Raw genomic sequence first — 12,447 nt, 5'->3', positions numbered from 1 at the left:
CAATAAGACATTTCAATAAAGATTTTTAATATCTACACATAATAGGTAATGTTTGAAGATATACGCTGAACTTTGAACATACAACCAATAAGAAAACACAAAAATGTTTTCAAGAATGTGGATACTACTAAACTATTATATGAAAACAATTATTTACATTGTCATTTACGAAAACAATATTTACAAATTACCATCACCATTTACATTTCACATTTACTTAATTATTTAAATAGGCACATTTTGCCAGTCCATTATTTTCTCCTGGTAATTCAGCTTTGCCAATAAGTTTCTCTTGAAATTCGGGAATGCATGAGACTGCCTGCCTGGGTGATTTTTGTTGGGAAAGTTGTGTCTCCCTGAAAACGTTTACCAGTGTTAAAACGTCCTGTTCTCGGGCCACATGATGAATGCCAGCCGGCCTTGTCAGCTCCAGCTCTGTGTCCGTTTTGTCCATTAGCTCTTTGACGATGCCAATGGACCTACTGATTCTGGCTGCTGACATTTCTGACATGTTTGGTCCCAATCCTCTCATAAATGATTTGAGAAAATTGTTTAGGTGTTCCAGGTGGAGGTCAAGTGGATGGAAAATGGGTGACAACCTGAAATATAAGTGAACACATCAGTGTGAAGAATTACAGTATAGCCTAATAAGTATAACGTGCATTGACAATACATTGGAAAATACAGACTGTAATACAAATATGGTGACAATACAAATACAAATATGGTGACACCAGATGCAATTGCTGAGCAGGTCAGAGAAACACTGCCCACCCCCCACAGAGGTGCAGAGCACAGAAGTGGGGGTTGGATAACATGCTAGTCCATTACAAAATGAAGTTTCTACATATTGACAAAGTGACAGAGGCCAACTTACACATCAGGTACAAGTTTATCCTGGTAACATTTGCTCACACTACACTGAAATTCGGGCTGGCTTCCAGAATACTAGGCATGTCAAAATATGACTAGATGATTTAATCATAGATAGATTTCACGGAAATGAGGAGTGTGGGAATGCACAGTGTTTATCACATTGGACAATAATCACGACTCACTATTAACTCATGTGAAACGTGGCAATCGAGGTTATTCTCATAGTCATATCATAAGAAGTAGAAATGTATTAACAAGCTTACCTCTGTAATGCTTCTTCGCGTTTTTGTACCGGTTGGAGTTGACGGATTGGGGCAGAACTTCTTCAGAGTCCGGGGCGTCTCTGATGCCTCAGATGAACACGGTTCTTCAGGCTGGTCTCCTTCGTCTTCTGTCCATTTTTTAAACACGGGCATGTCGCGTTCCAACCGTGTTATAAAGTTCTGACAGGACCGACAAATGCGATGCGATTTGTTTGCAGTGTTGTGGAGTTGTAATCCTAAACGGATAACTTGATCGTATATGCATTCACCTTTACTGTTTCTCTCAAAAATGAGGTTCGTGTGTTGAAGAACTCCGTGTATCCTTACATTATTTTTACAACACCTGCGAAAATCGCTCACATTTTCTTCTTCTAGCGTGCAGTTGAGTTCTGTTGACATCAACTATGCGTCGCTTAACATACGTCACACACTCCGTTGCTCTGATTGGTTGTAGGTCTATCCAATTGAGTGCAGAGGCATTTTTTTTCCTGGTTCGTTTGAAACACGCCCCATAATCACAGCTCTATGGAGCAGTATCAGACTCAAATTCTGACTAGAATTGAGTATGACTACGTCAGGCTAGCAGATAGGGGCCACTGCACTTAAAACTTAAAAAGATGAAGCTTTCCGAACTTTGAAATTGCGATCAGTGACTGGCATCGGGTGAACGAAGCTTTTCGAAGTTGAACAGGCTATTAAAAACTATTTGCGCACCTCCATGTCACAGGAGAGACTGGGCTCTCCCTTCTATGAAAAAGATGTTAGGCTACCTGCAAACTGGCCTATGATTTCATTGCTGAGTTTGCGGCAAAGCAAGAAAATGTTTTTTTTCCTGAGTCAGGATATGGCGAGTCAGTGTCATTTATTTGTCCAATGTTAGCCTATAGATACAGACCAGTACATCTTATCAATAGTTTGAATGTCGTGTGTGTTTCTGCTCATTGACAAATACCGTTCAGCACAATGATTCATGCCCAATTAATTCCCCCTGTTAAAGTGTTCGCCTTTGTTACACTATTTGGTTTCGTGATGTAGCCTATGATCAACACCATATGGCCAAATATGTGACTCAGCTAATGTTATAGGCTATACAATTGAATGTCCCCTCTCTTAAAGGCAAGCTGGTGTAGCTTATTAGACTAGGCTACTATTAAAATACACCGACGGTAGCCTTGGCTATGTGTAAAGTAAGCTATCGCATGATTTCATGCACGTAAGTGAAAAGGGCCTTGCATCTGTCAAGTTCGCACAGGGCCTCGCATCCCCTTGCGACGGCCCTGCAGCTCCTCCTAAGACGGCGAGGAAAAAGTTAAAATACGCGATAAACCCGGGAAAAGTTGACAGGTTTGTTTCGGTCCCGGAGATTATTTGTGAAATTGTGCAAACGACAGCCTTTTCAAGGCATTTCAAGGAAGGAGTCGTAGCATGCAAGCTCCCAAATTGACCCAGTAGCCTAAGGCATCAATAAATTGTTGGGACTGGGGAGGGTCATGCGTTTTTTCTCAATCACTTTGGAGGGTCATAGAAAAAATTCTTGCTGGCGAGGGAGGGTCACGTCTTTTTTGACTAACGCTCCCAAAACTCCTCCGGTAGCCCCTTAATTAAATAAATAACGAACAGTCCCTAATTGATTAATAGCCTAGGCCTACACCAGCAATTGTTGAACATTGACCTGTACAGGACATTGACAGTAGCCCAGCCTAACAAGCAAATGTTGCAAAATACATCAAAAGACGCAATTAATCAGAAATAAATAATGTAATCTGCATCGCTTTATTTAACTAACTGCAAGCAGAGCATTGAGTTCGCTGTAAGGCCAAACCCAAGAGCAAAACCTATCTGTTAAGGCAGTCGATAGGCTATATAACGAGCTGTGTGCCTGGAAAGACGATAGATGACGGCTCTGGTCATCCCATACCCTCCCCCCACTTCCTGTAGCCTACCATTATGAAGGCCTGTAGCCTAAAACGACTCATTGCCGTTTTGTGACATTAAAGGTCTCATTCACCGAGAAACCGTTTAATACTTGTTCCTTTCGAAATACTATAGCTCACTCCAAGTTGCATATGCATGCTGCACGTGAAAATGATCTTCTACACCCATTGCCCGCATTAGACAATGAAAGAAAATACACGAAAAACAAGCGAATCAGAAAAAGCCCTTTCCTATGACGCCGCAGGGAAAACAATTATTCATGGCCTCGCCCACCTTGGCTTGTGACCGCCCACAGGAAGACAGGAAGATTTTGGCCAGGAGATTGTCTCTCTGCAGCTAGTAGGAGCTAACAGCAAGTTGCTAACATGGCGGAGCAAATTCGTGCCTGTGTTATTTGTGGCAATAAAAAAAAAAAAAAAAAAAATTTGTGGCAATAACACATCAATGTTTCATGTCTTGCCTTAGAAAGAAGAGTTGAGGAAGAAATGGTTGGAATTTATCGTTGGAACACCACCACCGAAGTAGTGCAACATTAGTTCTGTGTTCCAATCATTTCGACCACACTCACTGTGCCTGCCTACAGTTAGAAAGTGGTTTTGCATCGATGTTCTGAAAACCTGGACCTGTACGTCACGACGATCGACCACCAGCTCACAGGCTGTAAGTACAAACAAACTTTTCCACCTAACGACTGTTACAAAATAGCATGTTCATATTCTTCACGTTAGCATGCATGAAAGGGCACAAGCTAGGCTTAGGCTAGCCTATATTACAGGAAGCTACACTAGGCACGTAACTGAAGTGTTCTGTTCGCAACGTGTAAAATCAGAGAATGTCTAATAGGAAGGGCTCTGGTAAAATCCATTAGAGGAATGGTCTATTTTTTTGGACGTAGCCTACAGGCCACACGCCTCATTAGCCTACAGGCCACAGGCCTCACCTATTGGAAGCTAACTGTTGCAGAAGACGCAACGCGAACGGAATGCTTCAGTTATGTGCCTGGTGTAGGTAGCTACACTCATAAGAAACTGTATGACCACACTACTCAGAGATTTAGCTTGTTGAACCTATAATCTTCTAACCTAAGCGTTAAACCACAAATAATAATATTGGCAACAATATCTTATGCTCAACTAAGGACTGGTATTGTTCTAGTCTAAACAGGGAAAATCAAAAACACAACACCCGTGCACTATTATATATACTATAGGCTAAGTTGCTATCACTAGAGCCCAGGTATTTACACTTCAGTCTAATTTATGTCTTCTTGCCATTATTACATTGGCCTTTGTAGGCCTACAATGATGTTTTGTTTGATTACTTGCTGTTTACTTAGTGTTTTGTATGTCTTCCAGAGCACATCCTCATGTTGGGCTACACAGCTTTCTAGCCTACATTAGGTCATCACGTTAGAAGCAAAGGTTTGTGATCTAACCTTTATTGTTGTGCTAGTGCTAGTTAGTTTCTAGAAGTCTTTTTCTAGTAGGCTAATACAGGTTCTTATGTGCTCGTCAATGTTTGGGAAAGTCAATTCATGGGTTTCATCAGGTCACTTTCCACAGGTGTATAAAATCAAGTACCTCGATTATGAATGCAGACTGCATGGTGCTTCATTAATACACCTGTGTAAATGGACCTGATGAAACCCATGAATTGCATAACAGATATAATTGATATTACTGAATGTCTTTTTGTGGGTGTGTTACTTAGTACATCATACACCTTACCACAGTCACTAAAATATTTTTGTTTCCATTGTGCCAGTACAGTTTTGTGTGAGATAGTGAATGCCCTGTGTACTATTAGTATCTTGTAACTTGACAGTAATACACATTTATTTACTTTAGGTACCCAAACAGAATACTTCATGAAAAGTATGAGTATTGATACAAGCACTTCGGATACACCATGGACATGGGGGCCTGCTACCTCTACTCCCATCAAGCCTGTTCATCCAAGGCCAGCTAGAAGACCTCGGTTTGATCAAGAGGAGGAGGAGGATGAAAGTGACATCTCCACAATAACACCTGATGGCTCCACCTATGGCCCAGCGCAATCAATGAGCAATGTAATAGAATCATCACAGCCAACGAATGTGTTTTGTGTGTTGTCCCTTCGGATACAACTCAGACCTTTTTCCCTAAATAATCCCAGCACCATCTTACAAAGGATCTGTAGGCCAGATGTCTGCATCGTCTGACAAAAAGAGGACATTGTTAATTCTGTGCATAGTTTGGATGTTCTTGTTTTGTGTTTGCATTATTTTAATAGACTGCAATATTACTATTTGTCAGTGTTTCTCAAACTTTTTCAGACCAAGGACCACTTAAACAATAATAATTTAAACAAAAAAAAAGATCACTGACCACCTAGCAAAAAAAACCCAGTAGACCTACTTCAACAGTATATTACACAATAGGCCTTCTCACTAAACCACCTTGCTTATTGTCTTTGCACCATGCTTATGCTGTCAGAGGATTCATATGATTTAAACTGGCATACTGTAGGTTACATGAGTGTTGCAGAACTGTTTGGATTTACTGTACATACAAGTTGGCTCAATATTGAAAACTCATCTATTATATTTTACCACATCTACTTGTGGAACACTTGAGAGAGCTTGCGGACCACACTTTGAGTACCACTGCTGTATGTAAATATAATAAAGTTATTTATTGAAAATTTACCTGTTTTGTATATTTGTTTTAGGAGTTTCATCAGTTTTTGTCCCTTTTAGGCTAAAGGTTTATCTTACCTTTCATATCTTCTGTCTCACAGGGGGGCCATAGTAGTCATAGTCGAATGTTTAGTGCATTTTGAAGGCAGACTGGTTCTAATCCTGGGTACAGGGTCATACAGACAACAGGGGTACTGTGTTGCCCATTTTTCTAACCACATGAGCAATCCCCTTATGAAAAAGTAGTATAGGAATCTTACAGTATTTTGGGACAAAATATTATAGTAATCTTATAGGAATACATATTTTGGGACATACTGTAGAAGTACTACTAATAACTCTATAATATCCTATAACTGCTATAGTTTTTCTATAGTAGTCTTATACTATAAGATTCCTATAGTACTTTTTCCTAAGGGTCATACGTGACAGAAAACAACTTGAGTAGGCTAACCTCTGCCAATGTAGGCTATCAAAGCCATAGTTTATACTCATTACTGGAGAAGTCTTGCAGCACACATTCTCTGCTTCTGTAGGCATTCTGGTGCAATTCCAGCGAAATATAGCTAGGAGTAGGTAAGTGTGTTTGCATTTAGATCTATATATATATTGGACTATGACCAAGTAGTCTTTCAATGATAGTATCATGGAATTCAAACCATAACTATCTACAGTATTCCGATAGCATTCAATTAGCAGGCTAGGTCAGTGGCTGAACTGCATTTAGGGTGCTTATAACCTGTGTTGTGAAGTAAAATATCTACTAGGAAGATTGCAAAGACTTTTGACTGTGTAAAGAAATAGGTCTTTATTTTAAAACGTTTCCAACTGTTTATTACTTGAATGCAAGATGACTATTGCCACAAACGTTTACCTCTTTTAGGAGAAATTTTAAGCTGACATGCAATTGTTACCATTCTATTAAACCAACGTTCACCGACAAACGATCAGGAAGCGGTTCTTCTTCCTACTCGGATACTAGGATCAAACACATGAAGTTGTATCTACGAAGACATTTTGTGCAACAGTTTTGACTCGAGTTTTAGCCAGGTTTTAGCACTGTAAAGTTGAATATGGAGCATAGCACAGGCAGAATCGGATGAGGACACACTGGAGGGAGCGTCACAGTACTGTTAGCCAATCAGAGGCGAGGTCATTAACATGTCATGAATATTCATGAGCACGAGGAAAATCCTGTCGTTCCTCCCCTCCCACCTTCCCCACCAAACTAGAACAGCATGAAATAGACGCAGGACAGCATTTTTTTCACCAAAACTGGCTCACAGAGCATTCATTAATACTAGAGACCATGGCAAAATTAATGAAAAAACGATGAGATGAGACCTTTAAGCTTTTTTACGTTAAGCCCCCCTCCCCCATCCCCTTCTTTCACAAGCAGTGGGGGAGCGCGGGGCACAAAGTAACACTTTTTGGTAGACAAAGGAGGGTTCTCCGCGCTTCTGTCGTGTGACCACAATCCGTTGCAACCAGGCCAGGACAGATATTTTAGAGAGAAGGAGAGACGCCGGTGCAGCTCAGATGTCTTCTTAATTTTCTTTATTCTTTAGTAAAAGGTGCAGAACATTATTAAACTTTGACTAACATTTCGATGTGTCGATGTTTTTGACTAACGAACATCGAAACGTTAGTCAAAGTTTAATAATGTTCTGCACCTTTTACTAGGCTAAAGAATAAAGAAAATTAAGAAGACATCTGAGCTGCACCGGCGTCTCTCCTTCTCTAACACTTTTTGGCTTTGGCTAAATATTTCTAAAATAATTTGAGTTTCACTAGTCACATGTTTTAACAAGCAACACTTGTTATTGAACTAATAACAGACGTGTGTCGAAAATTGACTTTATTTTCCATACGGAGAAATAACATATGCAGAGTCTAACCAAGGTCAATCTTGCCAAAAAAGCCTTCAAACCTGAAAACACATGAGGCAAAAGTGCAAAACATCACAAAACTAACTAAACTAACACGCGCATATTTTTGTATTGCAATCATTGTAGCCTACAGTTGTAACAGCGCGTAACAGTCGTTTTACTCCCCGGATGCGCTCATTATAAAGAACGTTTAACGTGTCCCAAAAACAGCTATCAATTCATCACCAAACGTCTTATAAACAAGTATTGCCAGGAGCAACACCTTGCAAAAAATGATAACAATAGGCCTAGGCCTTTATATGGCTCTGCTCCTGCCTAGATTCGAACTCAGAACTGCCTGAAAGTTGCAGACCTGTTCTGGAAATACGTGCATTAACCCACTCGACCGTCAGACAACGCTATCTGCTTCGAGTAGGCCTATTGGGTAGGACTGTAGCCTACACTGGTTGCTGTGGCACAGTCTTGAGTGACCGAATTCGTTTTTCTTTGTCATATGAATGCTGTCATTTTGTTAACATTACTGTTAAGGAGATGCTGTAGGCAAAGTCTATATTTCAACCTCGTTAGTGTAGTAAAAAAAATCAGAACTATTCACAAGGTTTCTGGGCAGCATATTTATGTTCTGTTAGCAAGCGAACTTCTCATGACTACCGACAAAGTAGCCTACTGCCAGTTGACGAAGCTCTCATTTTAAAACATTACTGAGAGACAGACACTGTACAATCAAGAAATCTTGCCACTGAATCCAAAACTATGTTTAACATTATGTACAAGGCTTAGGCTACAGTGGACTAACATGTTGCAGGGGCTGCTAAAAACACAGAGAAACGCACTGAAAACTCGGCCAATCACAGCCCTTGCTGTCTAAAGCGCCGTCTGGTTCGACCGTGGAACTCCACAGCGGACTATGCTGCCCCCAAGCGGCTGCAGTTGTACTTACATTTCACCATTCACCATGATCGTGAATGAAGTGTAAATTTTTAACTGGGACCCACTGTAACTAAGAGTTTGTGAAAGTAGCCTTAATGATCACAAAATGCTAAGCATGCATCTAGGCTATTTGAGTTTCTTAAAGCTGAGCTGTGCTTAAATTGATCAATACATGATTTCATAACAGGCCAAATATAAAATAAATGTTATAGGCTATATAGCATAGATATCTGTAAATATTAGATGATCAGATGATTTACAGTTATATGTAATGTGTCATGTTTCATGTTTTTGTAATGTTTCATACAGTGATGCAGGTCTACTGCAGTGAATAGGCTAAATACAACTTTGATCATTTTTATAGCCTACTACTGTATAGTTAACTGGCCTTTGTGCCCCCCACCAAATATGCCCAACTGAAGGCCAAGTGGCCTTGCCCCCAGAATGGTGAAATTCCAAGGCTGGTTGGTATTATTTTCAGTATAAAGAGTTTCAGTATAATACTAAAAACAATACCAAATTTTGATTTCTGTTTACTGTTTAAAAGTCATACTTTTTTTCATAGGGCTACGTTCAATTGAAGAGAGTTGGTCCGTCCAGTCAATAGTCCCACAATCAGGCCGCTCCATTATTAGATTAACGTGATCAGACAGCGCTGTAAAATGTGTGCGGGAATTTCTCGCATTATGATGGCTAGAGTTGCGAGACTTTTATTATTATGCGCAATACTTGGCCCTCGCATCTTTTTTTCTCTCACTCTCTCGGAGGTGGCCTGTCGAGCATTTGCTCTGCTGCCAGCTTGTGCCAATATATCCTCCAAAATGCTTGATTGTATTTTTACCTAAATTTTCATGTACCACATCAGCATTTTTGTTCCGTTAATCTTTTGTAAATTGCTTTGCAATTAGCGTCGGGCCCTAGTTGGCAGCCTTCTTTATCGCCCGGCCCATCGCCCATTCACTCCTTCCTCTGCATGTTATTTTAAAACGTGCATCTTTTTCTCTCATTCTGGGAGGTAGCCTCCCGAAAATTTCCACTGCTGCCAGCTTGTTTCTCCACATCCCCCATAATGCTTTATTGCATTGCACTCTCCACATTTTTAGCATTTTTGTTCAGTGAATCTTTTGTAAATTGCTTTATGATTACTGTCGGGCCTATAGGCCTAATCTGATGCCTGGCTTGCCTCAGCTTCGGTCACGTCCTTTTAAAACCGCATCTTTTCTCTCTCTCTTCAGCATCTGCTGCCGGCTTGTGCCCAAAATGCTTGATTGCATTGTATTCTCCACATTTTAGCAAAATTTTGGTGTACCACATCAGCATTTTCTTCTTTTGTAGCCTAAATTGCTTTACAATTACCTTCCGGCACTCCTCTTGGCTGCCTTCACTCCTTCATCTTCATTAACATGAATCTTTTTGGCCTCAATAGCCTAGTTAAATTGTCTGTTTTTGGTTTTGGATTTTGTGGATAAGTCCAGTGCGACTTATATGTTTTTTTCCTGTTCATGACGCATTTTTTGACTGATGCGACTTATACTCCGGAGCGACTTATAGTCTGAATAATACGGTACTCTTCGGTCCCTGTGATTATTTGTGAAACTGTGCAAACAGCCTTTGAGAAGGAAAGTGTGGTAGCAAGCTCCCAAATTGATGCTCGTCTGAGAAATGGAGTTTTGGATAATGTTCAGCTTCGGCAGCTTTACCTATATGCTGTTCGTTATTTATTTAAGGGGCTACCGGAGGAGTTTTGGGAGCATTAGTCAAAAAAGACATGACCCTCCCTCGCCAGCAAGAAAGTTTTCTATGACCCTCCAAAGTGATTATGAAAAAATGCATGACCCTCCCCTTCAATTTATTGATGCCTTCTGGGAGCTTTCATGCTACCACTCCTTTCTTAAAAAGTCTTCAAAAGGCTGTCGTTTGCACAATTTCATAAATAATCACCGGGACCGAAACATAGCCTACCTGTCAACTTTTTCCGGGTTTATCACGTACTGTAGTCGTAGGAGGAGCTGCAGGGCCGTCGCAAGGGGGTGTGTGGCCCTGTGCGAACTTGACAGGTGCGAGGCCCTTTTCTTGCATGAAATCATGCGATAGCCTATTGACGGTGCATTTTAATAGTAGGCTAAAGGCTACACCAGCTTGTCTTTAAGAGGGGAAATTGTATAGCCTATAACATTAGCTGAGTCACATATTTGGCCATAAGCCGTTTATCATAGGCGGTCACGAAACCAAACTACAAAGGTGAACACTTTAACAAGGGGAATTAATTGGGCATGAATCATGCTGAACGCTATTTGTCAATGAGTTGAAACACACATGACATTCAAACTATTGATACATTGTGCACTATGGACACTGGTCTGTAGGCTACCATTGGACAAATAAATGACATTGACATATCTCAGAAAAAAAAACATCTTCTTGCTTTTTGCCGCAAACTCAGCAATTAAATCATAGGCCAGCTTGCAGGTAGCCTACGTCTTTTTCATTTCATAGAAGGGCGGATGGATGCAACCGCGAGGACAGCAATGAGTTGTTAACAGACATGAACCAAGACATATAGCCCAGCAGCAATCTATCTAAAATAACACATACTTGAAGTACCATTCATGATATGTTGTTAAATATTGAAGTTGTGGGAAGTTTACATAATTTAAGCTGTAGGATGTTTCATTCGACCCCCTTAAATAACTCTTGAACGGTTTTGTTCAGAGCTATACATGCAACTGCTTTCGACAAAGGACAGATGTATGTTGCTAGTGACAAAATATTAACTTTCAGTGTTTTACGATGTCTTTGTCATGGGGAAGTGTTTTTCCCCATGCATTTATTCTAGGCTACTGTCAGTGACTGCAGCGAGAGAAGCGGGTTCTGTGTTGCGTTCATTTCAGTGACTGACGCGAGAGAAGCAGGGTCTGGGAGTCACGTGGTACACCCGCCCAGGATGGCTGCTTAAATCGGAGCGGAGCTCGTTATTCCACCAAACCCTTATAAAAAATATGTTAACGTCGATAGATTTGTTTTATTTTGGTCAAGATCGTGCAAATACAGTGGGATGAGTCAGAAAAGTCATTATTTTATGCGCAACCAGCCGTCTGCCTCGCGAGGGAAAGTTGCTCACAACTCCCAGGCTAATTCGTTATCTGCAATGGCTGAGTCACCTGTTGCATCCACGAGTTCATCTAAAGATAATGTTGCCACTGAGTTGACTACTATAAGATCTATTCTTGAGCAGCTAGCTCATGACATGAATGCGGTGAAAGGTGGTATCGAGTCTTTTAATGAAACTGTGAGCAACCTCGGCACTAGGGTGGAAGAAGCTGAGTCAAGAATATCCCGGTTAGAAGATGAAGAGGCTAAAGCTAGCTCAATTAGAAAGGACGTGGTGAAACAGAACCAGTGGCTGCAAGAAAAACTGACAGCGCTGGAGGGATTCTCCCGACGCCAGAATATCAGAATCTCTGGTGTCAAAGAAGGAGCTGAGGGCTCTGACTTAGAGGGATGTTTGAAAACTCTGCTGTACGAGGCATTGGATATTGAGGTGGATGCTTGGTACGAAATAGACAGAATCCATTGTGTGGGCCCCGCACCAACAGCTGAGGACGCGAGACCGAGACACATCATCGTCCGCTTTATGTGGGACAAAGCCAAGATGTCTGTTCTGACTACTGCTAGAAAAAAGAAACAGATAATCTGGCAAGACATGAGAGTCCGTTTTTTCCAGGATTACGCGCAGGAGGTGCAAGACAAACGCAGGAAATTTGACGAGGTTCGACGCTTGCTACAACAACGCAATATTAACTACACTCTTCGCTATCCTGCCATCATGACCTTCTCTTTGGATAATCAACGACATCAGTTTTCAACTCCAGCAGCG

At 40.9% G+C, this 12,447-nt stretch overlaps 1 protein-coding gene and 1 long non-coding RNA gene across 2 annotated transcripts in view; both read right to left on the bottom strand.

Annotated features, from left to right (window-relative positions):
• The window catches only part of prdx3 (peroxiredoxin 3), a 69,878-nt gene that overhangs the window by 42,087 nt on the left and 15,344 nt on the right, over positions 1-12,447 (bottom strand). The window lies entirely within an intron of this gene.
• Positions 11-1,691, bottom strand: LOC143124022 (uncharacterized). Its single transcript, XR_012986978.1, has 2 exons — positions 1,140-1,691; positions 11-599 (listed from the first exon to the last, which is right to left on the bottom strand). It is a non-coding gene; the product is annotated as an uncharacterized LOC143124022 (long non-coding RNA).

The sequence above is a fragment of the Alosa pseudoharengus genome, unplaced genomic scaffold, assembly GCF_046254945.1.
Source record: "Alosa pseudoharengus isolate Yale_2024_CS ecotype anadromous, Long Island Sound unplaced genomic scaffold, YU_APseudo_1.1 YU_APseudo_1.1_scf_15, whole genome shotgun sequence".
Taxonomy (NCBI): Eukaryota; Metazoa; Chordata; class Actinopteri; order Clupeiformes; family Clupeidae; genus Alosa; species Alosa pseudoharengus.
The sequence above is the reverse complement of the archived record's forward strand: the minus strand, read 5'-3'. Positions and strand labels throughout refer to the sequence as shown.